Here is a 5,099-nt window from a genome sequence, read left to right on the forward strand (position 1 = left end):
CCTGTCCAATCCATCTCTTCCGACCTGTCACCTCGCTGGGTGACTCCGACACTCACGCACACACGTACACGCACACACGTACACACACACACACACACACACACACACACATACACACACACACATACACATACACAGAAACTCATGCAAACAAGCACACACACACACACACACACACACACACACAAACACACATACACACACTCACACACGTAGTCAAACACACACACACACACACACACACACAAACACACAGACTCATACAAACAAGACACACACACACACACACACACACACACACACACTCACACAGAGACTCATACAAACAAGTACACACACATTTGTTTGTGTGAGACATACAAATTTTGTAGTTTGCATCAGATCATTTCAGAGACCCCTCAAAGTTAACTGCAAATGCAACGAGATTATCCAACCAAGGGACGGGCGCAATAGCTAAGTGGTTAAAGTGTTAGACTATCAATCTGAGGGTCCCGGGTTCAAATCTCGGTAACGGCGCCTGGTGGGTAAATGGTAAAGATTTTTCCGATCTCCCAGGTCAACATATGTGCAGACCGGCTAAGTGCCTGAACCCCCCTTCGTGTGTATACGCAAGCAGAAGATCGAATACACACGTTAAAGATTCTGTAAACTACGTCAGCGGTCGGTGGGTTATATAAACAAGAACATACCCCCAGCATGCACACCCCGAAAACGGAGTATGGCTGGCTACATGGCGGGGTAAAAACGGTCATACACGTAAAAGCCCACTCATGTACATACGAGTGAACGTGGGAATTGCAGCCCACGATCGAAGAAGAAGAAGATCCGGCCAAGGATACTGCCCTTGGTAACTATCCAAACGTGTCGTAATGTATCTTGTGTTTTTGCTTATTGTTCGATACGTCTAACTGATATGTGATTGTGAGTTTGATTTATCCATAGCATTGCCACTGTTTTCCATGCAATTAAAAGAAGAATATCATATAAAGACTGGCATGACATCACTAAGTGCACCTCCCTCTGGCTTAGCGTCTAATACCGTCTAACCGATATGTGAGTTTGATTTATCCATAGCATTGCCACTGAGGGGGGAAGTGTGTATGTAAAAAAAAATCTGTGTGTGTTTGTGTGTGCATGCGTGCGTGCGTGTGTGTGTGTGTGCAGTGGAGAGACAGAAGGGACAGGGGGAGGTGGCTGGAGGAGAGGAAGGGGGGTTGGGGGGGGGGGGGGGAGCAGAGTTAAAAACACAACGGTAGCAGACACAGCGCGCCGCGCCATGATATGTCTTGTCAGTTTCTCAGAGGGACACCGTGACTGCTTTATGACGTGCGGTAAGCCTAACGTTGTCGTGCCTTCCCCCCCCCCCTCCCCCTAGCCCCCCCCCCTCCCCGCCCCCCACCCCCAAGATAACGTCTCGCTTTGTTCTGTATGTCCCCGTCTGCCTGCCTGATCTCTTTCTGTGTCTGTCTCTCTGTCTCTGTCTTTTGTTCTCTCTCGCTCTCTCTCTCTCACTCTCTCTCTCTCTCTGTGTCTCTGTCTTTTGTTCTGTCTGTCTGTCTCTGTCTTTTGTTCTCTCTCTCTCTCTCTCACTCTCTCTCTGTCTCTGTCTTTTGTTCTGTCTGTCTCTGTCTTTTGTTCTCTCTCTCTATCTCTTTCTCTCTCTCTCTCTGTCTTTTGTTCTGCCTGTCTGTCTCTGTCTTTTGTTCTCTCTCTCTCTCTCTCTCTCTCTCTCTCTCTCTCTCTCTCTCTCTCTCTGTCTCTCTGTCTTTTGTTCTGTCTGTCTGTCTCTGTCTTTTGTTCTCTCTCTCTCTCTCTCTCTCTGTGTCTCTGTCTTTTGTTCTGTCTGTCTGTCTCTGTCTTTTGTTCTCTCTCTCTCTCTCTCTCTCTCTCTCTCTCTCTCTCTCTCTCCCCTCCCTTTAGATGCTCTAGTTCAGTTAACGGGTACAAGAGGCCTTGACAGCAACCTTAATCGATTTGAAAAGTATCGGCTGGTATGATCGCTGAAATGATATACGTATATGCAATATGAACATAAAAAATAAATAGATAAAATAACAACAACAACAACAACAAAAGTTTCAACAACGTTACAAAATACCAAGGTTTTAAATATCCTTTTTAATGGAAATCACTCGGAATATTATATGCGACTTCTTATATCATCCATACTATTTAAACTGATAGAGAACAATTTGAAGAAACATATCCTCAAATTTCGATAAATGCAGTTCATTTCATACAGATCAATCAGTATTTAGGCCTAGTCACTCCTGTTATACAGTCCCGACTAATACAGTTGATTAATGGCCTGCAGATATGAATGAAAAAGAAACTAAAGCTGTTATTTTTGTGGATTTTGTAAAAGCATTTGACGTTATCTGTGGCACTCTGCTACGGAGAAAACTGAAAACATACGGGTTATTCCATCACACTTTGGAGCTCATGTCTTCGTTTTTACCGGGCTGTAAGTAAATGTATCTTGTTGGTGGATCGGAATACCAGCCTTTATCATTTAGTTATGGTGTTCCCTAAGGTTCACTTTGGGGACATTTGTTATTTTCAATTAATATAAAGTATTTCCCCCAAGTAATGAACATACATTCAGTTATTTTTAGATGATGCAACGACTTCACAAAATAGGGAAAGTCTCTCTCATTCCTTAACAAATTATTGATGACATACTTTTAGTTGTATGAACTGAAGCATAGTTAAGCCTGCATCTTAAGGAAAAACGTAATACATTTTCGTAACTGCGAGACAAAAGGTTCAGTAGTGAAGTGATCGAGAAAGTTAATAATTGTAAAGTTCTTGGCAGTGCTATTGTTGTGGTGTTGCTATTAGGCATCTGCCTAGCAGATGTGGTGTAGCATATATAGATTTGTGTGAACGCAGTGGCACCTCGTTGAGAACGCGAAACTACAATCTCATGAAAAAACCGACTATCTAGTAATTCTACAATGTGAGATGACGCTATTGTACAGGTAGAATGCAGACACATATAAGGTGGTAGGTCAAACTTTCATGCGTACATCAGCCAGATTTTCTCTAAAATAACAACCATTGTCACTGTTACAAACGACTTTTTTTTCTTTCTCAAAAGTCTTAATCCATACAGACACTGACGAATAACTGTAAAAGTAGGTTACCTTTCTTAAGGGACGTCGCCTCTGTGACATTACCCCTAGCTGATCATCCCAACTACCACATACATACCATCACCACAGCTTCTTGTTTCACAGTGCCATCGCAAGTGGTCCACGAAGGATCTGTCAACGCAAGGCCACTATTGGTCCACCTACCCGAAGAAATCCCACCCCGACCGCAGTTGAGTCATTTCGATGGTGTTTAGTGGTGCCTGTTCTGATTCAGCATGTGCAGAACACACACAACCATCCACCGACCACAGCATTGGCTTAGTCGCGGAGCTACAGGACAAGACAAGACAAGACCAGACACATTCTTTATTTCCGAGGATCATATATTTGCTAGCACTGGCGCGGGTTTTTTTTGTGTTTTTTTTTTTAAATCCAGTCCGCGCCCTGAACTGTGAGCCTTCTCCCCTTGAGTGGAGAAAACCAACACATCCTTCCAACAACAGTGTCCATAAATTATATAATTTATACGAACCCCCTTGAGTGCCACAGAACGTATCACGTACGTGCATAGTAACGTCACCGATGACGTCATCAGAAAAGGGGAAATAACTCTGGAAGGCTGAAAATACGCACAGTTTATCTAGAGTGGTTTATCTCCAGACCTTTTTTTTTTTTTTTTTTTCCAGTTTTAGGCTTATTGTTCTGGGTATTATTTTATGACTTTAAACACCACATTCTACTGTTTTTTTCCCTGGTACTGAAAGGGTATATCTGCTCACTGACACAGAAGATTTTGACTGGAACATAGCGGAGGCAGAGAAGTGAAGCTGAGTGAGAGTTGGGCCGTGAAAAGACACAGAAGATTTTGACTGGAACATAGCGGAGGCAGAGAAGTGAAGCTGAGTTCGACTGGAACATAACGGCGGCAGAGAAGTGAAGCTGACTGAGAGTTGGGCCGTGAAAAGACACAGAAGACTTTGACTGGAACATAGCGGAGGCAGAGAAGTGAGGCTGAGTTTGACTGGAACATAGCGGAGGCAGAGAAGTGAAGCTGACTTTGACTGGAACATAGCGGAGGCAGAGAAGTGAAGCTGACTTTGACTGGAACATAGCGGAGGCAGAGAAGTGAAGCTGACTTTGACTGGAACATAGCGGAGGCAGAGAAGTGAAGCTGACTTTGACTGGAACATAGCGGAGGCAGAGAAGTGAAGCTGACTTTGACTGGAACATAGCGGAGGCAGAGAAGTGAAGCTGAGTGAGAGTTGGGCCGTGAAAAGACACAGAAGACTTTGACTGGAACATAGCGGAGGCAGAGAAGTGAAGCTGACTTTGACTGGAACATAGCGGAGGCAGAGAAGTGAAGCTGAGTGAGAATTGGGCCGTGGGAAGACACAGAAGACTTTGACTGGAACATAGCGGAGGCAGAGAAGTGAGGCTGAGTTTGACTGGAACATAGCGGAGGCAGAGAAGTGAAGCTGACTTTGACTGGAACATAGCGGAGGCAGAGAAGTGAAGCTGACTTTGACTGGAACATAGCAGAGGCAGAGAAGTGAAGCTGACTTTGACTGGAACATAGCGGAGGCAGAGAAGTGAAGCTGACTTTGACTGGAACATAGCGGAGGCAGAGAAGTGAAGCTGAGTTTGACTGGAACATAACGGAGGCAGAGAAGTGAAGCTGAGTGAGAGTTGGGCCGTGGAAAGACACAGAAGACTTTGACTGGAACATAGCGGAGGCAGAGAAGTGAAACTGAGTGAGAGTTGGGCCGTGGAAAGACACAGAAGACTTTGACTGGAACATAGCGGAGGCAGAGAAGTGAAGCTGAGTGAGAGTTGGACCGTGGAAAGACACAGAAGACTTTGACTGGAACATAGCGGAGGCAGAGAAGTGAAGCTCGTAATGTCCGTGAGCGGCCACAGCAGACTCTCAAGGTTTTTTGTTGACGGTTGTCTTCGTAACTAAGTAACCCTGCGCATGCGCCAGGAAGGGGACATAACACTACATCT

At 44.8% G+C, this 5,099-nt stretch overlaps 1 non-coding gene across 1 annotated transcript; it reads left to right on the plus strand.

The window, feature by feature from the left end:
• Positions 1-443: 443 nt before the first annotated feature.
• Positions 444-519, plus strand: Trnad-auc (transfer RNA aspartic acid (anticodon AUC)). The gene has a single exon. It is a non-coding gene; the product is annotated as a tRNA-Asp (tRNA).
• The last annotated feature ends 4,580 nt before the right edge of the window (positions 520-5,099 follow it).

Source organism: Babylonia areolata, chromosome 8, assembly GCF_041734735.1.
Source record: "Babylonia areolata isolate BAREFJ2019XMU chromosome 8, ASM4173473v1, whole genome shotgun sequence".
NCBI classification, from domain to species: Eukaryota; Metazoa; Mollusca; class Gastropoda; order Neogastropoda; family Buccinidae; genus Babylonia; species Babylonia areolata.